The sequence below is a fragment of the Puma concolor genome, chromosome D2, assembly GCF_028749965.1.
Source record: "Puma concolor isolate L17-30 chromosome D2, mPumCon1.1.hap2, whole genome shotgun sequence".
In the NCBI taxonomy this organism is placed as follows: Eukaryota; Metazoa; Chordata; class Mammalia; order Carnivora; family Felidae; genus Puma; species Puma concolor.
Window position 1 is genome coordinate 50,025,411 of NC_141677.1, and position 27,236 is coordinate 50,052,646.

The following is a 27,236-nucleotide window of genomic DNA, read 5'->3' on the forward strand; positions in this document are numbered from 1 at the left end:
CCAAACCTGGACACCAACACACGAAGGCTGTAATGCTGCCAGCCGACAACCCCGTTCTCAGAGCAAGAGTTTGTCCAGCAGGTGCTTCCAACAGAATGTGTGATTGAGGTGCTTTAGAGGCTGTCCACATGACAGATGGAAATGCCAATGGGAAATGTCTAGTTGACAAATGTCGATTCCTTTTGCTTTCCGATTACAAGGGAAACAGAGAGAATCCAAAAACATCAATCAAAACCTGATCATTTGGTGAGTTCATTAAAGATATAACTACATTATCCTACCGCCTAGAAAAATTAGGGGATAGAAAATCATACAACCAGCTCATGTTGCAGACAAACCTACTGCATGTGTGGCAGGGGAAACAACGTTATAAAAAAGTATGTAAATGGCTTTTATAGAGGGGGAAGGCTGGCCACCAAACACCCTTGCACACCAACCCTGTCATCTTACTTGTCTGCCCAAAGCTGAGACTTGGTGTTCCGCCTCGTCCATTTAGTGTAGTTCATATAACACGGGTGAGACCACTGACATTAGTGTAAAAACTACACATGGCATCAGCTTGGTAACTGGGGCACATTCCACACCTTGGAACTGGGGCAAGTTCCACAGGAACTTGACTTTTCAGACCAGGGAGGCAAGGAGCCTTCCCAGAAAGAGACTGTCAGACCACTGGACTCCTTCGGCTAGCTGTCAGCAGACATGCTGGGGGTTCACGACATCCTAATCAAACCTTATGTACTCCGTGGCGTGGGGCTCTGAATCTTCATCTGACCTTCCACTTGGAGAGTTTTATGGGGTCATAAAACTTGCTGAGAAGCCCACCAGACATCCCAGGCCCAGGCAGAGCATACATGTCTGAGACTCAAATGTATCCATCAGCAAACATGTCCAGCGACCTCCTCTGCCAACCTCCTGCCACCTTTGGCTTTGTTAGCCCCAGCCTGGCGTGAGCTGTTCCACCACTAAACCATCTGCACCTACAATCCTCTACTATAGGTGACCCCGAGTTTCTAGTATTCACAAGAAAGGTGCTTCAGTTTGTACTAACGCTAATGTCCTGCTCTAGCGTATACCACTACAGCCCCTGATGATTAATCAGAAAGAGAAACTCCAGGCCTACGTAACAGAGTCATTATCCCTTCCAGTGCCAAACACAAACCAGATGTTCTCAATCCACCAACATGGTTCTCCGCCCGCCTACCTTTTCCATAGTCCTCAGGCTAGGAAACAAGCTACAGCCCATTAACAGGAGATTCTTGATAAGTAAAGATGGGGTTGATGATTAAAATGCTGAAGTGGTCCTACTATCATCAATTCAATCAAATGACATGGATATTGCATTAAGCAAGAACAGTGGCTCAAGCATCAGAAGTTTCAGAATTCTCATCCCAAATCTACTTCTCTGAGTCCACTGCCTTGTCTATAAAGTGGAGGTAGATAATCTTGGCTTTGATTGCTTCCTTTGCAGTTACGTTGTCCCCACAACATCAGTGAGATAACAGAAACGAAAGTTTCTTGGAAACCGACATTTTTCATAGCGCTACAACAAACAATCCTAAAATTTGTATGGAACCACTTAAGACCCCAAATAGCCAAAGCAATCTTGAAAAAGAAAAACAAAGCTGGAGGCATCACAATTCCAGACTTCAGGTTATATTACAAAGTTGTACTAATCAAAACAGTATGGTACTAGCACAAAAACAGACACATAGATCAATGGAACCGATTAGAAAACCCAGAAATGGATCCATAACTACCATAACTATGTAATCAACTAATCTTTGACAAAGCAGAAAAGAATATCCAACAGAAAAAAAGACAGTCTCTTCAACAAATTATGTTGGGAAAACTGTACAGCAACATGCAGAAGAATGAAACTGGACCACTTTCTTACACCATACACAAAAATAAATTCAAAATGGGCCAAACACCTAAATGTGAGACCTGAAACCATAAAAATCTTAGAAGAGAGCACAGGCAGTAACTTCTTTGACATCAGCCTGAGTAACTTTTTTCTAGATATGTCTCCTCAAGCAAGGAAACAAAAGCAAAAATAAACTATTGGAACTACATCAAAATAAAAAGCTTCTGCACAGCAAAGGAAACAATCAACAAAACTAAAAGCAAGCTACAGAACGAGAGAAGATATTCGCAAATGACATATCCGATAAAGAGTTATAAAACTCAGCAACCAAACAAATAATCCAATCAAAAATGGGCAGAAGACATGAACAGACATTTCTCCAAAGAAGACATACAGATAGTCAACAGACACATGAAAAGATGTTCATCATCACTTACCATCAGGGAAATGCAAATCAAAAATACAGTGAGATACCACCTCACATCTGTTGGAATGACTAAAATCAACAACACAAGAAACAACAGATGTTGGCAAGGATGTGGAGAAAGAGGAATCCTCTCGCAGTGTTGGTGGAAAGGCAAACTGGGACAGCCACAGTGGAAAATAGTAGGGAGATTTCTCAAAAAGTTAATAAAATGACCCTACAGTCCAGCAATAATACCACTGGATATTTATCCAAAGAATACAAAACACTAATTCAAAGAGATGTGTGCACCCCTATGTTTATAGCAGCATTATCTACAAAGCCAAATTATGGAAGCAGCCCAAGTGTCCATCAGTTGACAAATGGATAAGGAAGATGTGGTATATATATATATATATGGTACGTGTGTGTGTGTGTGTGTGTGTGTGATGGAATATTATTAATCCGTAAAAAATAATGAAATCTTGCCATTTACAATGACATGGAGGGATCTAGACAGTATAATGCTTAGCAAATAAGTTGGTCAGAGAAAGACAAATACCATATGATTTCACTCATATGTGGAATTCAAGAAACAAAACAAATCAGCAAAGTGTTAAAAAGACAGAGAGAAGTAGAGAGAGACCAGTCAAGAAACAGATTCTTAATTATAGAGAACAAACTGATGGTTACAGAGAAGAAGGGGATGAGGGGATGAGGGGATGGGTTAAATGGGTGATGGGGATTAAGGAGTTCACTTGAGATGAGCACTGTGTGATATATGTAATTATCGAATCACCATATTGTACACCTGAAACTAATAAAGCACTGTATGTTAAAAAAAAGAAAGAAAGTTTCTTGGAAAATGAAAAGGATTACTATGACCTTTATTTTAATACCTATGTGTTACTTACATGCTAGCAGTTCCAAAAAAAGAAAAAAAATCACACCAGAGAAGTAAGAAAATAATTTGCCTCACTGGACTCACACTCCATGGTTTCCCAGAGGGCCTGGAACCTAACTATTCTTTAGAAAAATTCTCTGAGTGTCAGAAGGAGGTAAGGATTCCAAGGAGATATGCGTTCATGATCTTGACACAAACTTCAAGAGATTCTTGCCAGTTATGCTGTAATGTGGTTTATCTGTTAACTCTAAGAAAAAGATTTTTTAAATTAATTTAGCTTGCCAGTTCCATCCAAGGTGGAGTAGTCTCATTTCCTCCCTAGTCCTCCCTCTTAAAAATAAAAAATGCTGGGCTAAGACAAAAAGTCCAACATAAAAATTAAATATAGAATGACCTATGATCCAGCAACTCCATTTCTTGGCATATACGCAAACGAGTTGAAAGCAAGGTCTTGAACAGATATGTATACACCCATGTTGATGGCAGCATTATTCATAGTAGCCAAAAAGTGGAAGCAATCCACCAACAGTCGAGTGGAAAAGCAAAATGTGGTATACACACACAACGGAATATTATTCAGCTTTAAAAAGGAAGGAAATTCTGATACGTACTGAAACATGGCTGAACCTTGAAACATGATGCCAAATGAAATAAGTCAGTCACAGAAGCACAAATATTCCGATTCCATTCATATGAGTTACATACCGTCGTTAACTTCAGAGAGACCAAAAGGAGAACTAGAATGGTGGTTGCCAGGGACATTGTTAAATAAGTGGAGTTTCAGTTTGGGAAGATGAAAAGATCTGGATATGTATGATGGTGCTGGTTGCACATCAGTGTCAATATACTAATGCAACTTCTCAGGGACTTGAGACTTGAGGAACAACCCCGCAGTGAAGTCCCTAGGTTTTCTTTATGATTCCGTGTAATTCAGCCAGTGCACTAGAGAAGCCTGCAACATGGAACTACCAACAGGTGCAGTCAAAAAGCCCCAAGCAGAGCCCGATTCCTATAGCTGTGGGACTGATAAAATGGCAATCTAGCAGAACAGAAAGCCTTTCTGACAATAAATTGTTCTACTCTAGTCAATATCAGTGGAAAGCACCCTTAACCCCCCACCCTCTCCACAGTGTCAATAGAGTTGACTGGGGAGCTGAACTTCCACTCCAGCTCATCAACAATGAGGCAATGCTAGCAGCTCTCCCTTTCTTACCTCCCGCCCTCCCCATTCTGGTATGAGTAGGGCTGAGTAAGGTGAAACATCTATCCCTACCTGGACCTATGCACTACACACAACCAGGGTGAGTGCCTTCTAAGAAAAGAAAACAGGGGCACGTGGGTAGCTCAGTCGGTTGAGCGTCCGACTTCGGCTCAGGTCATGATCTTGCGGTTCGTGAGTTTGAGCCCCGCATGGGGCTCTGTGCTGACAGCTCGGAGCCTGGAGCCTGCTTCGGATTCTGTGGTTCCCTCTCTCTCTGCCCCTCCCCTGCTCACACTCTGTCTCTCTCAGTCTCTCAAAATTAATAAATAAAAAAAAAGAAAGAAAAAAAAATTGGATCCAAAAATTCTATACATCGTACCCAAAATGTCCATGACACAATTAGAACAACTTCATATCCTAACAAGACCAGAACAATCATAGCATGAAAAGGAAAGGAAATTAACAGCTTCTAAGAACATGACTCAAACGTTAGAATTATTCAACAAGGATTTTAAAGCAACAATTATAATCATTCTTCAATGAGCAACTATGAACCATCATGAAAAAAATGGGGGGAAAAAACAGAAAATCTCAGCAAAGAAATACAAGACATAAAAAAGAAAAAAGTCCTTTTTGTATGTCAATAAAAAGGTTTAAAGCAAATAAGACATAAATGAAAATTGTAGAGCAGAAAACTACAATAACTGGAATTTTTAAGACTCATGGAAGGGACAGAGGAAAGAAACAGTGAACTGGAAGATATGAAAATATATACCACCCAATCTGCATATTTCTCATCTGAAACCATGGAGGCCAATAAGAAATAACAAAACATTTTCAAGTACTGGATAAAAATATCTGCCTACCCCAAATTCTATCCCAAGTGAAAATATCTTGCAGGAATGAAGAGAAAATAGACATTCTTGGATGAAGGAAACTAAGAGAATTTGTCATCCGCAGACCTGCTCTTACAGAACAGCTTAAAGTCTTCCAACCACAGGGGCGCCTGGGTGGCGCAGTCGGTTGAGCGTCCGACTTCAGCCAGGTCGCGATCTCGCGGTCCGGGAGTTCGAGCCCCGCGTCAGGCTCTGGGCTGATGGCTCGGAGCCTGGAGCCTGTTTCCGATTCTGTGTCTCCCTCTCTCTCTGCCCCTCCCCCGCTCATGCTCTGTCTCTCTCTGTCCCAAAAATAAATAAAAAACGTTGAAAAAAAAATTTAAAAAAAAAAAAAAAAGAAAATTAGATTTTAAAAATGCGAAGGATAAAGGCACCAAGGGGAAGTAGGGTTTCTACACTTCACTCCGGGACATAATGTTCATACCAGTAGATACTGATAAGATCTTTATACATGTTGTAATGCTAAGAACAAGCACAAAAACAAAACAAAACAAAACGAAATGAAAAACCACACACCATACAAACATATACTCAAAAATGCCACAAATAAATTAAATTCTAGTGTTTGAATAACCTCTAGGAAGTCAAGAAAAAAGAAATTGATGAACAAGAGAATAAATAGAAACAAATAATAAAATGGCACACTTAAACCTTAACATATCGGTAACTACTTTAAATGTAAGTGGTCTAAGTACACCAATTAAAGGACAGATATTGGCAAAGTGAGTAAGAAAACGTAACCTAATTGTGTGCTGTCTATAGAAAACTTAATACATTGTGATATAGGTAGCCGAAATGTTGATAGGAAAAGATGTATCATGCAGGCATACATTTTTTTAGGAAGGAGTGGCTATATTAACACCAGATAAGGAAGACTTCAGAGAGTACAAAATTATCAGGGACAAAGAGGGATATTACATAATGGTAAAAGGGGTCAAGATGTACCAATTTTATTATTTTTTTAATGTTCATTTTTGAGAGGGAGAGTGCAAGCAGGAGGGGGGGGGGGCGGGGGGCAGAGGATCCAAAGCAGATTCCGTGCTAACAGCAGCAAGCCCAATGGGGGGGCTTGAACTCACGAACTGTGAGATCATGACCCGAGCTGAAGGTGGACGCCCAAATGACAGAACCACCCAGGCACACCAAGATGTAGCAATTCTAAATGTGTACGCACCTGAAGCAAAAACTCATAAAACTTTAAAGAGACATATATTAGGGTGCCTGGGTGGCTCAGTCAGTCAAGTGTCCAACTCTTGATTTTGGCTCAGGTCACAGTCTCCTGGTTAGTGAGATCAAGTCCCAAGTATACCTCTGCACTGACAGCACAGAGCCTACTTGGGATTCTCTCTCCCTCTCTCTCTGTCCGTTCCTTGCTTGTGCTCTCTATCCCTCTCTATATGGCAAAATAAATAAATAAACATTTTTAAAAATTAAAGAGATGGGGCGCCTGGGTGGCTCAGTCAGTTGAGCCTCTGACTTCAGCTCAGGTCATGATCTCATGGTTTGTGAGTTCCAGTCCTGTATTGGGCTCTGTGCTGACAACTCAAAGCTGACAACCTGCTTCGGATCCTGTGTTTCCCTCTCTCTCTCTCTGCCCCTCCACTGCTCATGCTCTGTCTCTCTCTCTCTCTCAAAAATATAAATAAATAAATAAATAAATAAATAAATAAATAAATAAATAGAAAAAATAAAAAGAAATATACAAAATGTTCCATTATAACCAAGGATTTCAACAATTCATCACTCAACTAGACACACACACACATACAGGCATAAAAATCAGCAAGGATAACAAAGAACTTCATAACACTGTCAACCCGCAGAACCTAACAGACTTCTGTAGAACAAAAGCAGTATAATACACGTTCTTTCAAGATGTGTGGTCTTCAAATAATTTTCTCTGAGTTCATAACTTGTATTTTTATCCTCTCGATATTTCATATCTGTGTGGCTATGCGAATCTACATATAGGATAAAATTGTATGGATCCACACACATGCACAGACACACAAAGACGCACACACACGAATGCATGTAAAAAGTAGTGAAAACTGAATATAGTCAGTAGTCTAGTCTAGTATTGTACTCATTTCCTAACAAAGTACCACAAAGTGAGTGGCTTAGAACAATAGAAATGTATTGTCTCACAGGCTAGAAGTTTAAGATCGAAGCATCAGAAGGGCCATGCTCGCTCTGAAACCTGCAGGGGAGAATCCTTCCTCACCTCTTCTTAGCTTTGCTGGTGGCTGGCTGGCAATCCTTGGCATTCCTTGGCTTGTAGCCACATAGCTCAAATCTCTGCCTGTCATCATATAAAATTCTCTCTATGTGTCTTTGTCTTCATATGGCCATCAATTTGTAAGGACACTAGTCATACTGGATTAGGAGCCCGTCTTACTCTAATATTATTTCATCTTAACTAATGACTTCAGCCAACCATATCTCCAAAGAAGTTCACATTCTAAGGTTCTGGGGAGTTAGGACTCCAACATATATTTTTGGGGGGAGGTGACAGACGCAATTCAACCCATAATATGTATCATGTCAATCCTGTATTTAGTATTATACTATAGTTATATAAAATATCACCACTGGGGGAAGCTGGGGGAAGGCACATGGTACTCTGTGTACCATTTTTTTTGCAACTTTATCTGACTCTAGAATTACATCAAAATAAAAAAATAATAATAATTTTGCTTGATAAACAGATCAATTTTCCATCTTCACTAATACATTTTTGGGCTTTACCTTTCCAACTGTATTTGACAAGGAATTAATTTTCTCATTATTTTTCCTGTGGTTTACCCTAAGAGCTTGCTGAATATATGGCATATTTTTAAATAGGCTGGTCAGCAGCTTTGGGACTTTGTTGATATTTCTCTCTCATTGCAATCCCTCCTAAGAATTTCTCAAATAAATCACCAAGCCTCCCATGAAATGATGGTGGATAATTTCTCAACCCTGCAGATGGGAGAAGCCGCTATAATTCCAAAAAATGTTCACTCCTCTCTAGTCTCAAGTTACTGTGGTCTGGGCTTGAAGAAATAGCAACTTTTTTTTTTTCTTTACCTTCTTTAGGGAAACCTTGGAAGAGTTCCTGATCTCCAGCGGCTGGGTTTTTTTGTTCCTGTAAGTTCCTGGAAATGACCTGATGGGATCCAGGAGCATAGCTATGTGGAGTGGAGCCCACTGGAGAGTCAGCCATAGGATCTAAGATTTCTCCCTCCTCTTTACTCACTCAGGTGCCTGGAGCCAAGGGGGCTGACCCTGTGGAAGGTGTATATCATGGGCTCAGATTGTGTCAGAAGGATGGGATTCCAGGATGTAAGCCAATCAAGAAGTTAAACTGTGGCAGAGAGAACAATGAAGCTTTAATAGCTGTGCTAAAAACCAACCCATATGCTGGGTGGAGACAGAATAAGGGCACTACACTAGTTTTCTACTGCCATATACCAAATCACCACTAACTTACCTGAAATAACTTGTGTTTATTATCTCACAGTTTCTGTAAGTCAGATGTCTGGGCAGTGTCTCTCACGGGCTGACATCAACATGTTGACTAGGGTGCATTCCCTTCTGGAGCTCAGGATCCACTTCCAAGGTCATGTAATTATTGGCCAAATTCAGTTCTTTGCGACTGTAGGACCCTGGGCCCAGCTTCCTGCCTGCTAGAGATTGTTGACTAGAGACTGCTCTCAGCTCCCGGAGGTTTGATTCAGCTCCTGCCAGTGGCCTACCCACAAGCCCTCTTATGATGTGGAGGTTTACTTCCCTAAGGCCAGCAGTAGGATCTCTCTCAAGTTTGGAATCTGTCTTCAGGCAGAGCCCAGCCCTTTTTAAGGGTTTAGATGATCTCTCTTTTGATTATCAAAGTCAACTGATTAGGAACCTTAATTTCATCTGTAAATTGACTTTTACCTTTGAAACCTGATCAGAGCAGTTAAATCCATCATTTTCAGTATTGCTCAAGAAGAGGAGATTATTTAGGTATATATATTGTGGGTGGAAATTTGGGGGGCCTCTTGGAATTCTGCCCCACTACAGACATGGAGCCCCAACTAAACCAGCCCTACAAGAGATCCTAAGGGGGATCCTGTGAGACAAAGTACCAGAGACATCGCTACAAACATGAAACCTACAGACATCACAATGACTCTAAACCCATATCTTTCTATAATAACACTGAACGTAAATGGACTAAATGCACGAACCAAAAGACATAGGGTGTCAGAATGGATAAAAAAACAAGACCTATCTATTTGCTACCTACAAGAGACTCATTTTAGACCTGAGGACACCTTCAGATTGAAAGTGAGGGGATGGACACCTATCTATCATGCTACTGGAAGTCAAAAGAAAGCTGGAGTAGCCATACTTATATCAGAAAAACTGACTTTATTTTTTAAATTTTTTTTTCCAATGTTTATTTATTTTTGGGACAGAGAGAGACAGAGCATGAACGGGCGAGGGGCAGAGAGAGAGGGAGACACAGAATCGGAAACAGGCTCCAGGCTCTGAGCCATCAGCCCAGAGCCTGACGCGGGGCTCGAACTCACGGACCGCGAGATTGTGACCTGGCTGAAGTCGGACGCTTAACCGACTGCGCCACCCAGGCGCCCCAAGAAAAACTGACTTTAAATTAAAGGTTGTAACAAGAGATGAAGAAGGGCATTATATAATAATTATAGGGTCTATCCATCAGGAAGAGCTAACAATTATAAATGTCTATGCGCCGAATACGGGAGCCCCCAAATATATAAAACAATTAGTCACAAACATAAGCAACCTTATTGATAAGAATGTGGTAATTGCAGGGGACTTTAATACCTCACTTACAACATTGGATAGATCATCTAGACGCACAGTCAATAAAGAAACAAGGGCCCTGAATGATACATTGGATCAGATGGACTTGACAGATATATTTAGAACTCTGCATCCCAAAGCAACAGAATATACTTTCTTCTCGAGTGCACATGGAACATTCTCCAAGATAGATCACATACTGGGTCACAAAACAGCCCTTTATAAGTATACAAGAATTGAGATCATACCATGCATACTTTCAAACCACAATGCTATGAAGCTTGAAATCAACCACAGGAAAAAATCTGGAAAACCTCCAAAAGCATGGAAGTTAAGGAACACCCTGCTAAAGAATGAATGGGTCAACCAGGCAATTAGAAAAGAAATTAAAAAATATATGGAAGCAAACGAAAATGAAAATACAACAATCCAAACGCTTTGGGATGCAGCGAAGGCAGTCCTGAGAGGAAAATACATTGCAATCCAGGCCTACCTCAAGAAACAAGAAAAATCCCAAATACAAAATCTAACAGCACACCTAAAGGAAATAGAAGCAGAACAGCAAAGACAGCCTAAACCCAGAAGAAGAAGAGAAATAATAAAGATCAGAGCAGAAATAAACAATATAGAATCTAAAAAACTGTAGAGCAGATCAATGAAACCAAGAGTTGGTTTTTTGAAAAAATAAACAAAATTGATAAACCTCTAGCCAGGCTTCTCGAAAAGAAAAGGGAGATGACCCAAATAGATAAAATCATGAATGAAAATGGAATTATTACAACCAATCCTTCAGAAATACAGACATGGAGCCCCAGGAAGGGGGCTTGAAATTCCAGGCCCAGCACTGATTGGAGTCCAGGCCAGGACAAATGGCAAACTCTCCTGCAGAAGGCAGAAAGGGGAAAGAAGGCAGAGACTAATTCTACATTAAACCAATGCAGAATGGGGCTGAGATAAACTAAAACTCAGATAGATGCTCCACACCACCTCAAGTCCTAAGACGGTGGGTGTCAATGGCCATCAAGGCCTGTTCAGGAGCCCAGGAGTCCTGGAGCTAGCAGAACATAAGTAGATTCTGAGTCATACTAGAATTCAACACATAATCACCAAACCTTCTTAGAATAGAAGGCCAATGATTTCTCAGTAGTACAAATGCGAGAAGGTACCATGATTCTCCAAAATGATTACTCCTTTCTACTGTCCAAATAGCGTGGCCTGGACTTGGAAAAACAGTGGCATTTTCTGAGCCAGGTTGGGAAAGACAGCTGTTGACATTCTTCACAAGCACAGGCTTCTTGAAGTCTTCAGATGGTAGAGACTGGGGAACTCTTCACAGATTCAGATCCTGGGAACAGGGAAAGCTAGGCAGGGACTGGCTTGACCTCTAGAAAGGGACTCTCTTGATCTCATGGATTTGAGGGAGACTTCTTCTACATTAGTCCACGTACAGAACAGTGCACTGGGCTGAGTTACCCATGGTCCCTTATGCTAGACCAGCAGCATAGAGATAATGAGGCAACTTCTTAGTGATGTTATGACAGGAGCGCCTGGGTGACTCAGTTGGCTAAGTGTCCAACTCTTGATTTCAGCTAAAGTCACGATCTCATGGTCGTGGGATTGAGCCCCGCATCAGGGTCTGCACTGGGTGTGGGGTCTGCTTAAGGTTCTCTCTTTCACCTTCTCCGTCTGCCCCTCCTTCCCTCAAAAAATATTTAAAAATAAAATGAAATAAAGAAGATACTATGACAGAGGCAAGAGATGGCCAAGGGGACATTTGTCCTGAGCTAGGAAGGAGCTAGCACAGCTGCATGAGCGCTGGGAGAATATGGTCTTCCCAGATCTTAAATTCATACTTAGGAGACAGAGACAATAACACAATGCAGTAAAAAGTGGTCAGGAAACTGGAAACCACCATACAGTGAAGGTATGACTATTGCTACAATAACCCTTTAACAAATGATCAGTGGCAGTAAATAGAGACACTTTTGTTTTACCTGCAGACAAACTGTCCCCCTGCATATATGTGACTAAACTAAAAGCAGGCCAACATATGGGGGTTTTTTCTGACAACCCTGGGCCTAAATAGTTAAGGCTGGCCAAGTACAGTTTGCTGTCTCTAGGAATTAAGACAAGTAAGACAAAGGGAGATCCCGTGTCAATATAATCCACATTCAAGGCATGGTTGCCCTCAGATCTGTGAGCTGGTCCTCTTTGTGCCTATGCCCTTGGAATTCCTCAGCCAAGGTGGAGGCCAGGAGAGAGGAGGCCGTGGAGGATAAGCCGCAGGAGCAGAATGCAGGGACAGTGAGGGGCAGGAAACAGACCCCACTGGGGCAGGACCGGGTCTCAGGGTCCTGCACCTCTCAATCCCGTCCCTACTCCCCCATGTCCAAATGCCCCCTAACCCATACCTCCTAAATCAAGGCAGCCAGTGCAGGCCAGGTACCACAGTGGGGCCTCCAAATGTGGCCTACGGGCATGGTTTCCAAATCCTAAAACTGGCAGGCTCAGAACATCGGGAAAAACACAGGAAACTTTAAAAAGGAAGCTAACCACGTGCTTTCAGTGTTGTTCTGCTGAATGAACGTTGATGGAATGGGAACCAAATACATCAAAGTCATGAGTGGGGCCATTAGAGGAAACGGAGGGTAAGTCAGTCACCTCCTGCGATCGTTTGTTAGCTCTGACATAACAAACTACCTCAGACCAGGGGGCTTAAACAACAGAAATTTATTTTCTCATGATTCTGGAGGCTAGATTCTGCGATTAAGGGTTAGCATCTTCTGAGGTTTTCTTTCCCGGGCTCGTAGATGGCCATCTTCTTCCCTTGCCCTCACATGGTCTTTTTTCTGTGTGTATCTGTGTCCTATCTCTTCTTTGTATAAAGACACCCGTCATAGTGGACTGGGGCCCACACTAATGTCCTCATTTTACCTTAAATACCACTCTAGAAACCTTATCTCCAAATACAGCCACATTCTGAGGTACTGGGGGATAGGACTATAGCATGTGCATTTTGTGAGTACACAATTCAGCCCTGGGAGCACCAAATCTGGAAGTATGGCACTAGTAAATGGATCACCCCATATATGCCCACACCCCTTCTCTGACATCCAGTGCCCTTTTGAACATGACAGGAAGCTGCTGGGGGGCAGTGGAATATCTCCAGTCACTGGGTGAGCTAATGTTCCAATGGATCTACAAGCGTAATCATGACAGCATGCACATCAGAGAGCTTTATGGAAAAATAAGAGAGAAATTAACCCAGAGGCCAGTTCGCTAAAACACCCCGTGACATCCCACTGACCTGGTCATTTCTCATGGATGGGACTCTGGTGTAGGAAGGATGAGATAGAGTCGTCCTTTAACCAAGTAAAAATTTCCAACAGAGGACAAATGTGAGAGCTGATTTGGCCTCCCTCCTTCGCTGGACACCCCACAAGTTGTCCTGGTCCCACACAGAGAAGCCCGCCAGGGTGGGCAAGACGCTCAGAGAGGGACGCGTGGTGGGTGCACTGAGCCAGTGTGAGGTGACACGGTGCGTGTCAGTAGGGCCCAGAGCATTGTTGGATCCTAATTATTAGGGCCCAGAAATCAAGGCATCCGTCGTGGTCTGTCCTCCAGTTGGAAGAACCCGGGAAGAACAGAGAGACAAAGACACTTGTGCCAAAAGGGAGCAAAGAGGCTACGTCCCTGCCTGGGGCTTCCTAGCAGGGGATCAGCACAAGTCTGCAGAGCCACCGCTGCACTGAGAGCCCCCACCCTATCCTTGGCGGTACCCCAGCTCCAGGCCATCTGATCAGGCATCTGAGAACTTACAGCCATCAGAGTGATGCCTATCCCTGATCACCTGCTCTGAGAAGTAGGCTCGTGGCAAAGGGAACCCAGAAAACCTAGCCTTTCCCAGCTGTGGGATGCCAGCCAGGCCTTGTCGGGCTCCGACTCACCCCATCAGGGACCCTGCGGTGGGATATCAGCTTGAAGGTCATGAAGCCCCCAAACTAGCCTGTGTTCTGCGAGAACCTGAACTTGCAAAGAAGATCCCTAATCCCTGGCCCAGCTCAAAAGGAAGAAAGGGCAGCCTGCGGGTGCGCCTCGGCCAGGGTCCTGCTGCCGAGCAGAGCCAGCAGGACGTAGGTCAGACGTTTACTGCAGAGAGTTGGTCAGACGTGGTCCATGCGGGGTGCCGCTCTCGCATCTGAGGCTGCAGCCGGGAGCATCAGGACAGGCAGATGGGGAGGGATGACAGACATGGAGTGTGGGAAGCAAAGACAACCGGGACCTCCTTGCAACAGTGCCAGACCCGCAAGGGTCAACCGGAGCCATTCGGATGCCTAGGCAGAGAGGCAGGGGCAGGAGATGCCGGAGGACGGGGGGAGTGCGGGCGGCTGCCGCACCCAGACCTGGTGGGCCAGCGCATGGGTGATGACAGCCTGCCCTGGCCTGAAGCAGGCAATCTGCTCCCTCCCGGCAGCCTCCCATGTCTCATGCCAAGTGCACTCCGTGCTCACTTAGAGCAATTCGGAGCAGAGAACTCTGAGGAACAACGTTCCAGCTTCACTAAAGTGACACGAGACGAGTCCACCTGATAAGAATACATCATCAGTCTAGATAGTGATCATTTCTTCTAGGAGGACAGAGTCCCGGAGCTCTGGGACAGAACCGTAGGGAATTCAACTGCCCTTTTAAAATGGGACCCAGGGCCCGGGAAAGCTCCGTGGAGGTGATATCTGAAGTGAGGTAACCCCCTGAATGTGCGGGCTCAGATCCAGGTGGCCCAGGAGACAGGTCTTAGGGTGAGTCAGACATCAGCGCAGAACAGGAGCCAGGGGCGGGCAGAAGCAGCTCAGAGAGGTCAGGGATGCAGAGATGAGCCTTCTGCTTCCTCCCGCAGGGCAAATAACCAGACGTAAAAAATGTTTCACAGGCCGTGCAGTTTCCTACTCCCTTGTGTGAAATTAAAGTCTTCAGACTGGAATCACGGTATCTTTTTTTAAGATCATGTTTCAGATGGTCCATTTTAGGTCTTGAACTCCCCCTGATACCTTACTTTATTTTTCCCCAATTTTTTACTACACTGAGTAAATATTAAAACACAAATGGAGCTCAGATCTCCTTTCATTATTCATCAAGTGTAGCTGCCTTAAAACTTGAAGGGATTATCTTTTGCCTGCAGCCCAAATAAGGTTGACCTCCCTTTCTTTGTCTTCTCTCCCTTTCTACCTCTTTCCTTCCCTCACTCCTTTTTATCAGTCCTTCCTTAATTTTTCATGTTTTTTATGGCTTCATAAACGAAAACCCCCCAAAAATATCTTCCCAGTAAAGGACATGTAACAAAAGTAAAGCAGCAGACACATTGTCATTCAACTATGACAACTATGACAAGAAACAATGTTTTCTGAGCTTTATGTCCCCCTGCCCAGTGCTGTCCACATACATCCTCTGGTTGTACCTGGTGTTCTCAGCAAGGGGTCTAATTTTGTACTTTGCTTTATTCACTGGATAATGTCATAAAGATGTTTTCCACTCTGCCAAATTGGCTTGCCTGTTATCATTCGCAACAAGTTTGTGGTTCTCAAGGAATGATAGGAATCACTGGTGTTGGAAGTTGTAGAAGAAGGTGCCTTAGCCTGAACATGATCCACAGAGAGCCGCCCTTCTGGTCCTTGTGCACAGTGATGGCCAGGTCCAGGAGAATTCCTTTGTCATTCAGGAACCTACCTCTTAGTGTGCCTGAGGTGAGAGAAAACTTAAGGAATTTTCTCTAAAGGGGTACAGGGCAGGGAGAGTGGTGGCCGATGTGCTCCTGGGTGTTTCCCTAATCACATCTCATCACCCCTACCAGAGGCATGTGACTCCCCTAGGCCCCTCAAACACTTCCCCAGAACAGTTCACGAGGACCTGCAAGGTGAAAAAGAGGTTTTTGTATTCCTCATAAGGAAGACCTTGAGAGAGATTCATGCACAAAGGAAGGAAAGCAAAATGATATTTTGTATTAAATTTTGCACATAAAACCCAAAACTATAGTTTTGTAACATGTCCTTTTAAAATGCTAAATTTGGAGCAAAAAGGACAGGTGACATACAGAAATCAAAAAGTAAAATGACAGATACAAATCCAACTATATCAAGCACCTGGGGGCCTGGTCCTACGGGACAAGATGGAGTTCCTGCAGGTCCTGAAACGCGGGCTGCAGCAGCTCAGTGGCCATGGTGGCCTCCACGGCTATCTACGAGTTCTCTTCGGGGCAAATGATGTGAGGGTTGGTACATTAGTGATGGAAGACAAATATGGAAACAAATACTATGAGGACAACAAGCAATTTTTTGGTCGTCACCAATGGGTTATATATACAACTGAAATGAATGGTAAGAACACGTTTTGGGATGTGGATGGAAGCATGGTCCCCCCTGAATGGCATCGTTGGCTTCACTCTACGACTGATGATCCTCCAACAACAAAACCACCTACTGCTCGTAAATTCATTTGGACAAACCATAAGTTCAGTGTGAGTGGCACTCCAGAACAATATGTACCTTATTCTACCACTAGAAAGAAGATTCAAGAGTGGGTCCCACCTTCAACACCTTACAAGTAAAGACAGTGGAAAATAATTTAAACATGTATAACATGGGGCTCTTCATGTAATTGCACTTTTACTGATTAAAATTGTTTGATTAAAAAAAATCCAACTATATCAACAATATTAAATATGAATGGCTTAAACAATCCAATCAAAATGCAGAGAATATCAGATTGGATAAAAATAGAACAGTTATATGCTGTATATCAGAGATATACTTTAGATTCAAAGATATGAATGGGCTGAGAGTAAAATATATACCATGTGAACAACAACCATAAGAAAGCTGGAGTGACTATATTGATATCAGACAAAATAGACTTTACTTTGTCTGTAACAAAATGTTACTTTAAAAAAAAGAGGGACATATTATAATTAGTAGGAGATTAATCTATTAGGAAGACATACTAATTATCAACATGTGTTCACCTAACAACAGAGCCCCAAATTGCATGGAGTAAAGCTGATAGAAGTGGAGGGAGATACAGACAATTCAAACATAATAACTGGACTCGGTTATATCCCACTTTCAATATGGATAGAATGACTAGGCAGAAAGAAGATCAACAAGGGAACAGAGAACTTGAATAACACTATGAAATGCAAAACTTTCATGAGTAAAAGGAACTTCTTAGTGCTTAAGAGAAGAAAAGTACATTTCTAAGGGTGGCATGGAGGAAGGTGGAGGGGGGGGGTGCTAGATGGGGGTTGGGAGACCTAACCTTGAGTCCCGTCAGGACAAACTAGATGGCTTAAAGCCATTTACCGGAAGTCTCTGAGCCTTAGCTTCCTCACACATTAAATGAGGGGAGAATGCACCATTCACAGAGCTTTGTGGGGATTTCTAAGACAAAAACCATTAAGGAAATTACTTCCTAGGCTGCAGAGTGCTCTCGAAATGCAAAATAAGCTGATCATGGGCCTGTCTACCCTAGGAGCCATTCCAAACCTTTTCCCTTCTCTGTTTTATGGAGATGGAGCTTCAGAGCAGGTAGGTGTTGACCATTCTAGGCTGTGTTGCCTGGACTTTCGTTCTAGCTGATTTGTGGCAGGATTTGCCCACAGAGAGATCATGGTAGAGAGAGTACAAGAAAGGGAGAAGCCAGGGTATTTCCCCATCACCACTTTGCCCACACCTAGGCGGTGTCTCCGGCAATCTTCAGCTAGGTCTCCAGCTCCTTCCAGGCAAGTCAAGCTACCAGTTTCCCTATGACCATTGAGCTTGGACCCCAGTGGCAACAACTGCCCCCTTGGTTCCTCTAACCCAGGGGATTTATCGATCCCTTCAATGTTTCTGTGCTCTGCCTTGCAGCCACCTTATCATCTGGGTAACCAGATCCCTCTGTTTATAAATATATAGAGTGGCCTCTCTTCCCCTGGTTGATCCTTGGATGATTAATACGATTTTTACTTAAATTTTGTATCTAATCTACACAGCACTCCTACGAAACTGAGGCAGCTCACACAGCATAATGCAGTGCTAGGAAGCCGGGGGGTATAATGGGAAGCCCATGTGCTTTACCATCCCCCACTGCTAAGTCAAATCCTACCAGGGCACCAGCCGGCCAGCCCCGTCCCTCCAATCTCCTGCAACAATTTACAACAAAACCGAAGCAAAATGCAGACATGTGGGGGGACATGTGGGGGACGTGGGGGGGCTTTTGTCTGGGATTTTTGGGGGCATTCTTGGATTCTGAATGTGTTATACCACATGTTAGCAAAGCCTGAGTTTCCCTGAGCAGCTGTTTGGATGCTCCTCAGCCCCCAGATGAACAAGGTGCCTACATCGGTTTTAATTACATGGCTGCACGCTTTCTCTTTACATACCAAGTGACCTCCAGGCACAGAGCCATGGGGACAAGTCACAGGGCACTGAATGTGTCCAATGTGACTAATGACTTGGGACACTTGAGAACATTTCTGTACTGTTTACATTAAAAGAACATGTATTTTATTTCATAACATAGAACTGACATTTGACATGTTGAGTCGATGCAAGTCACGAGTGCAGTCCCTGAATTATAGCAGACAAGTAATTAGTCCCTAGAGGCCTATTGCTCCAACAATTTTCATTTATCTTCTTTCAGATGACAATGTGGGGTTTTCTTTCTTTAAATCTTAGTACCCACAAATAGCCCCACCCCCACTGCATCCTTTCCCACACGCACGCCCAACACTTGTCCACCTCCAGACTCAGTGAGACCACACAAAAATAACCCACCTCACCACAGGGCTTCAGGTCTGATGGCCCTGCTGCCCCTGAAATCCTCACAGGGTCAATTTTTCCTGAATTGGCAACTTGATGCTATTTATTGATAATGCTGACTCCATTTCACGTTCTGGCTTCCAGTAGTGTTGTCACTGATCAGCCAAATACTTCAACTTCTGTACAGAAGAGAATGACATTTTCCCCAGACCAGACTGCAATGCAGAGGCCAGTCTCAGAACCACAAGTACAGCAGTACAGCTTTCCTATTCATGTAAAAAGGAAGCCAACTTTTCCTGGATCTGGTTGTAAAAGCTCAAGGCACCACCGATGGGGACAGGGAGGTACCTTGGTGATTCAAAGAACAGGGGCCACTCTCGTTTCCAATCTAAACAACGAGTTCTACTTTGTTAATGGACTTAGGTTTAAATTACTGATAAATATGACAGAAACATTAAAAGCCCAAGAACGTGATTGTCTTTTTAAGTCTTAGAGACATTAAAATGGAATAAGGTAAACATTTGCAAATTTTTTAAGATTTGCGTTTGCATTTATTGAGGAGGGCAAATATGGTCATTGACTTTGATTTTTCCGTGCAATAAATTTACCAGTTCAAACAAATTGAAGGCAAGGACATTTTAAATCAACTTAATTCTGCATTCAAGAGTATTTTAAGCATTTTAAGTATTTCCAAGTTCACACTGTAACTCAAACCAGGTTGGCAAAATGTTTCCTTTGTTAGAACAAAGAGGTCTTTAGTGGTGATTTGTGGATAGCTCTGGAGTTCTGTGCAGAAAGGAGTTGCTCACATTCTGAGCTGGTTTCTGACAGACAGAAACAGGGAGAGCTTAACACTGGAGCTGACATTTTCACAGGAGCAACAAGAAGGTCATCCCCAAAAAGGAGGGTGACATTCAAACAAACATGCAAGCAGAAAGGTGGATGGATTCAGAGGATGGGATTTCTGACTTGGTGAGCATACAGAGGGAAAGTGGAGCTGAAACGAGAAGGAAGTTGGGGTCAGGCCCTTTCCTTATGGTCACCTTGATTTTATTAGGAGCGCCTTCAAGAAAGGAACCATGTAGGTAAACTATTTAATAAGCACTATTTTGACCTGTGCCCATTCCTAGAGCTCAATTTTCTTTTCCCCGTGGAAGCTATGGGACATGTGGTGTGCACATCTGGGTCGACACAGGCAGAGAAATTGGATCTGGACTTCAGACCCAAGAACACCCAAGCTGGGGTCCCAGGTTGGGTGTTGAACCCTACAAGTGGTTCTGGGGCAGCCTGAAACATGCTGAGGGCAGAGCTGGTGAGAGAAAAGGTGCCCAGAAGTGGGCGATGGGTAACTGCATGGATGTGTCCAGGTGGGTGGTGGCCTGAGCTGGGACTAGCTCTCAGAATAGAAGGAGTTGTCTTCTGAGGCAAGAGAGTCAGCCCTTCAAAGGGCTTCAAAGGCTTCACAGGCTGCTGAGGAACCAGAGTGACAAGACAGAGAGATGAGGATAAAGTCTTTGACTTCACAATCACTGACCCCCCAAGGCACCTGCTGGAAGCTGTCACGGTAGCTAGGAGCCACAGGGAGGTAGGGCTCTCATTGGGACACCCATCCGCTGACTGAGGCTGCTCCCAGAAGAGCAGTGAGCCTGGCCAGGCTGGGAAACTCAAGTGCTTAAAATCTCGGCTCTCCTCTACCTTCCAAGACAGTCTCCCCCCATGGAAATAAGCCTCGGTACATTTTGTTTGTTCTCTTACTATGAGCTTCACCAAGAAGAGATAGAAAGGAAACCTTCCCCCACCCCCTCCCATAGAACTCCCAGACTCACGGAACTATACCCACACTCTCCAATTTGTAACTTGTAAAAGCAGCCTTATGGCGAGTATTAGCCACACCGCTAGGAAACACTGCGTGTTGTAAAGAGAAAGTCACTCATTAGACCCTGTTATCACAACCATTCCCTTTGATTCCACCTCAAATTCCAAACATAGCTTAGCCTCTGTGGTCACATGAAATATATGGCTGTGCATGTGCATAAGTGTGGGTGTGGGGTGCAGTCTTTCATTGCATTATTTCTTCAGATCTTAAGAGAGGATTTAAAAGCTGCCATTCAAAATATAGGCCTGGATATCAAGATGTGATGCTCACCTGGATGTTTTTGGCCTCCAAGGATTTAAAGGACTCCCAAGATATATCACTTCTTGCAGCCAACCTTGAGTTGGGCTTCCCCCATCAATATTTAGCTTTATCTTCATAAATTACCTCCCTCACAACACAATATTCCTGTGCATTCATCGCTCTGTTCGTCTCCCATAAATCAACTGCAGGCCTGTTTAATTATCCCTCAGCAATTTTAAACAACCAACATTTTTAATGAGGCAGAGAACGCATAAGGCCAGCAAATAGAGTTTTAAGGGTCCATTGTGGGTCACTCTGTGTATATTTTTCAAAGTCAGGCATTCCTGAGATAAGTCACATATTACCCAGATCTCAAGGCTTGGCCAATGTCCTTTCCCACTGTGTGACCAGTGAGACCCTCGGCCATCAGCAGGCTGCTTTTTGTCAATGGCCTTGAAGTGTGTCAGTTACTATAAACACACATGATGAATGAGTGTTATGGTTATGAGAGGAATTCAGTCACCTTGGTTCAGGCTGTGAATGTGGCAGAGCTAAGGATAGCTTAACTGAAGGGTTATGCCTGCCACCAGAGCCCATGCTCTTGGCGTTTGAGTGCCATTAACGTTAAGACTTTTTTCTGAAATCCACAAATGTCTGCATCTGGTTTTAAAGTCAATGTGATGTCTCAGAGAAATAGTCCCCAGTCCCCTCTCACATATAGGAAACATCCTCATGACTCTTTTAGAAGGTGAGCCTAGCTTTGCTGGCTCTGCCTCAGTGAGGGAAAACCCTCACCTGTTGGCCCCAATCTGTCATACCAGCAGGACGTTCTCAGGTGAGTGTCTCCAGTTGGTCCTGTACCCCAATACGTATGGCTGGGAGGATATTGTTCAGCCAGGTCCCGGGTGACGGCCGTGTTTTTGCAATGGTGATGTCCTGGCTCCAATCGGGGAACCATGCACAGGCCCAAGGGCCAATGCTTGCAGCTGAATGGTCAGCTCATAATCTAGGGAATGGACAAGGCTGGGTCGGGGGAAAGAGGTAAAAAAAAAAAGTGGCAATTGGGTACCAGACCTGGGAGAAGAAAGGCACAAAGGAACAAACAGATGCTTGAGGGCCTTTCTGGAAATCTTTTTTTTTTTTTAAGGACATTCTTATGACCATAGAAATGGGAGCAAGTTCAAGAGGACAAACGTATATTCTGCCCTAGCAGACCCTTACCAGCACTGCTGCCTTCCCTCCTCCTTTCCTTCTTTCCCAATTCTACCTGTGCCCAGACTCCATGCTGAGCCCTGTATATGAAACATCTCAATTAAACTTCAAAACAATCCCATTTTACAGATGAGGGAACCAATGTATTGAGGGCTCCAACAACATGCTCAAAGGCACCCTGCCCTTCGAAGAGCTAGATTTAGACCCCAATCCAGTCCTGTTCCAGACCCCAGCTTTGTTGCACCCAAGGCACACTGGCCCCTGTTCTGGAGTGAAGGACATGAGATCCTTCAGACCATGTCTCTGTGTTTGCCTCAGCCAGCCCCTCTGAACTTGAACCTCAATAGGTTCTTTTCTAATTAAGGAGAGTGTTTCCAGAGTGGTTAAGAACATGGCTCTAAAATCAAATGCAGTCAGTTAGGGTCTCAGCTACAGGACCTGGGAAAAGGCATCCAAGCATTTTGTGTCTCAGGTGAGTCATCTTCAGGGTGGGAATTATGGCAGAACCTAGCTCAGAGGGGTTGTAAGATCACTTAAGCAAAGCACTTAGAAGAGAAGCTGGCTCACAACAAGCATTCTAAAAATTGACTGTTATCAGTAATTACTCCTTCATGTCCACTCGGTCCTATTTCTTCCTCCAGTTCTCCAAGAGAACTGCAAAGAGCTTGGGCTCTCTGTCCATTTACAGCAGTTACTGATTATGTCACAGCTGTTTACCCATGGCCCAAGGATACTGGGACAAGTTAGAAGCCTGCACAGGAATCCAGGAAATTGTTATTTTGATCTTTAATGTGAGTTTTCTTGCCAAGCTAAGTAACCTTTGCAGGCCCTGCAATATGTTAACATTTAGAGGAAGAGTTTATGAACTGCTCTAATCCATTTTTAGTAAGGCCCATTACCTCCAAATACAGAGTCAAGGTTCCAATTAAAGCTCTCCATTAGAGAATGAAAGTTATTTGCCAAACCAGGAGAAAACACAGTTTCTCATAGTTCTAAAGTTTGTCTTCCCCCAAAATGGCTATCTCCTCATAGCCCTCACAGGCAAGCAATCAACTTTTTCAAAGTTTCAGAGCATTGACTATGAAATGGAGAGCTTTCTGGAAGCCTGGACAAGGCAGCACCTCCTCCCTAAGGGATCTCAGGTGATAAATGGGGTACACACTCACATACTCAAATAGTCACTCTAGTATCCTAACATCTGAAGCCAAGGTATGCCCACAATTTTTGGAGGGAAAAAAAAAATCCTAATTTCTTTGGTCTCGAAGCTCACAGAAGGCAGGCTGCTTAGGGAGAGTTTTGACTGAGATTTCAGGTTTTTTACAGTTTTGCTGCATAACAAAGACAGAGAAACATTACAGGCCAAGTAAATGGATGTGCAAAGACACAGCGGTTGAGAATAGCGTGAGTGCTTGGTGATGCTGAGGCATGGTGAGCCTGTGTCCCAGAGATAGCAGGCTGGGGTGCAGAGACAATGCTGGAAACGTGTCCTGAATCCCTGTTATAGGGTTCAGTTCCTTCTGACAAGTGTGTTTCACTTGTAACAATTCTCTGTAAAACCTCCTGTCCCTGCATTTCAGGCTTTAGAATCGTATAGGGAGCCACAGAACAAGCAGGGCACAATGCCTCCCCTGGACACCAAGCTGCCTGGCCATGGGCTACATTCATGCTTCTAGTGGCTGTGGTGATACTACCCACATTGGTAGTGCTGGCTTTAGGAGAATGTTGGGGTATCGTTGATTGCTCTTTCTGGGTCTCCTTGATTTTATATTCATTCCTGACTGCAAAATGTGTCCTGAAGCCCCTTGCTAATCAGGCAGGCATGAGTCCCCTAATCAATGGGACCAGTAATCTTTGTTAAGGAGTAAACTCTTTTCCCAGATTCCCTGACCTCCTCAAAGTTCTAGGATGATAGGAATTCCTAAGAAGCTCAGGTTTCCATGGCAGTCTAGGACACAGCGGTACAGCTCCTTCTTCAGAGGCCCACAGGCCCAGTAGACTGTCCGGAAAAGTGGGACAAAGACCATTTTCCTCTAGTCTTCCTAATAGAGAAACTATTCATGGTAGCCGACTGCCATCCTCTGCGCAGGATAAAGAGAACCAGAATAAAATACAAACAGGGCTCAATTCTAAGACGCCTGAAGTCTACCCAGCAACATAGGGCACTACATTTTGAGATGGGAAATGGGAACCTAGGGGTCCTGTCCATTGCAATGACCCTTGGCTTCTGGAAGTAGGGAGGGCTCCCCAGCCAGCTCAGTCAAGCAGTTGGGAGTCCTTAGGAACATTCTCAGCATCATCCTGTTGTGGGCTCCCCACAGGCCAGGTGGAAACCCAGAGCAGTGCACTGAGTTCTTTAGACAGACCCCGCAGGCTGAGAATGAGGTCAGGAGATGCCTCGCGATGACTGCTTTATGCTGCTCACTGTGTGTCTGTGCCCCGGGGGGAGGGGTTGAGGCTCTGTCAAGCTGTGTCACCCAGAAATAATTATGAGGCCACTCTGTGCCTCAGATGTTCCTATTTCCTGCATGAAAATAACACACCTTGAGCGAAGCATTTGTGTCTTTGACAATTATTCATTGCACACCCATGGTACCTCTCTCTCACCCCGCTCAGCCTCCCTCTCTAACCACAGACTTAGAAAAAGAGCCAGGATCCTACAGGGATCAGGGCCCCAACAAAGTCCCATCCCAGCTCTAATAGGGCACAGTCCAAATCAGCTACTGTTTCATTTCCAGTCAGAGTGGGAGGCCCAAAGTGGCCCTGAGCAAAGCCCTGGCCCGAGCACACAGCCACAGTGAGTTTTACACGATGTGGGAGAAGTTGAACACCTGAAACCTATCTTTCTGGGATGACTCCCAACTCTCTGAGCACTTTTAATGAACATCAAATTCCTTCACATGGTGTCAAGGCTCCTCACGGCCATAACTCTAATGGCCAACCACTAGGCTCATCTTGGGGATTCCTTGTTTCCTATGGTTCGGACCCCAGGAGACCATTCTCTTGCCTCCTCCAGGCTTTTCTACATGATGTTCCTGACTCCTAGAATCCTTCTGCATCGGGTGCAGTCATCACATCCTCAAGGGACAGCCCTCCAGTCTGGGTTAGGTGGCTGCCCCCAAGGTTTTCTCCACTCACAATGCTGAATATAAAGGCCTGTAGCTATGACATTACAAGCTCCTTGGGGATAGCTTCCTTGTTGTGCTTTTGATGCACTTTGTATGTGCTTAGCCAACATTAATGAGCAACAAACAGAGGAAATAATGGCCCTCTAGGATACGAAGGGCCCTCGGCCCTGGGTTCACTGTCCAGACTCCAGAGATTTCCTTCAACCTCCATTAGATAGATTCCAGTCTTCAGGGTTCAGGCATGGATTTACTGATGGTAACTGCATCCTGATTTAAAAAAAAAAAAAAAAAAAAGCCACTATGGTATAGTGCAATGCAAAGAACACCCGAATGGTACCCCAAAGACCTCATTACTACTAAGGAGTCATGGGACCATTAGAAAGTCACTTGACCTTTGTGAACCTCTATCCCATCCTCTGTGTAAAGGGATCATTATACATTGCTTTTAGGAAAATGCCCAGTACACACCTAGAAAGAATGGACTTTGTCCAAACACTTTACATCAGCCGGCACTGAAGCCTCCAAGGGTCTAAACCTTCCAGGGCAAAGACACAGCTCAGCCTTGTCTTGTTGACACAGCTAAAATCAGAATATCGCAATCCTCCCAGTCTACCCCCAAATGGGTTCCAACCTGGTCCTAATGGGCCTAGATGATGATATGTTTGGGGGTATGTCAACGGCAGTATTTTATTTGAAGGTACTGGACTGAGGCACTTCTCCTTTGGGGGCCTGGGGTGAAGGTACTTTACGTTTTGACTGATCCTGTACTAAACCTCATTTCCTGGCATTCACTCTTTTCTCAGGGACTGCGGAGTGAAACGTTCTTCAGTTAGATAGATGTAACGCATTGTCACAGGCGTCTGACAGATGAAAAACCACCTCATATGGGTTGAATTGTGTCCCCAAAAAGATATGTCAAAGTCCTACCTCTAACACATATGATTGTAACCTTATTTGGAAATAGGGTCTTTGCAGATATAATCAAATTAAGATGAGGTCATTAAGGTGGGCCCTAATCCAATGATTGGTATCCTGATAAGAAAAGGAAAAGGGATGCAGACAGGGAGGGGATGTCACTTTACTATGGAGACAGAGATTAGAATTATGCTACCATAAGCCCAGAATACCTGGGGCTGCCACGAGCTGGAAAAATCGGGCCAAGATCTTCCCCTAAAGACTTTGAAAGAGAGCACGGTTATAAAAACACCTTGATTTTTGACTTCTGGCCTATAAAAGAGTCAATTTCTATTGCTTTAAGCAACCCACATTGTAGGACATTGTTATGACAGCCTTAGGAAACTAACACAGTCACTTATAGGCACAGAGAGTGCTCGGCTCTTTCCATGCCTGGGCTTCTGCTCTGTTTGACAGAGTGGGCCAGCCCTGCTTAAACTCCCCTGCCCTCCGAGGCAGGGCCCTGTCCACTATCTCCCCCCACCCCTCGCCACCCCCGGCACTTTCTCTGCCATGTCCCTTCTCCTCCACGTCCTGCTCTGATATGGTATCTCCCCTCAGTTCAGGAAAGCTGGTCATCAAGAGCAGGGTCCAACTGGGGGATGTTATGCAAATCTCTGAGAAGGACAGTAGGAAAGACAGAACATCACCCCAGAATATAGATGCTCTGAGAAGCCGCAGTCTTCCATAGCAAGACTCAGAAGCATAGAAGACGCAAGAGCTGCATTACCCTGCCTTGGGCTGGAGCAGCAGCAAAGCCAGTGCTGGTTCCTTTTGTGTTGGGTACAACGCCCCACCTTCTTCTTGCCTTACCTCAGGACTGACTGTCGCATGCTGTGAGCTCTGAGGCAAGGTGCTCCTTTTCTGTCCTAAATTATTAGCCCTTTCTGACAGCCACTGTATATTTACATACACCTCTTGACTACTTGGCCCAGTCATCACTGAGGAAGCTGGAAACAGTTTGAG

General features: G+C 44.2%; 1 long non-coding RNA gene and 1 pseudogene across 1 annotated transcript in view; one reads left to right on the forward strand and one right to left on the reverse strand.

Annotated features, from left to right (window-relative positions):
- The window catches only part of LOC147576053 (uncharacterized), a 262,303-nt gene that overhangs the window by 18,583 nt on the left and 216,484 nt on the right, over window positions 1-27,236 (reverse strand). The window lies entirely within an intron of this gene.
- On the forward strand, window positions 16,210-16,761 carry LOC112854601 (NADH dehydrogenase [ubiquinone] 1 alpha subcomplex subunit 12 pseudogene; annotated as a pseudogene).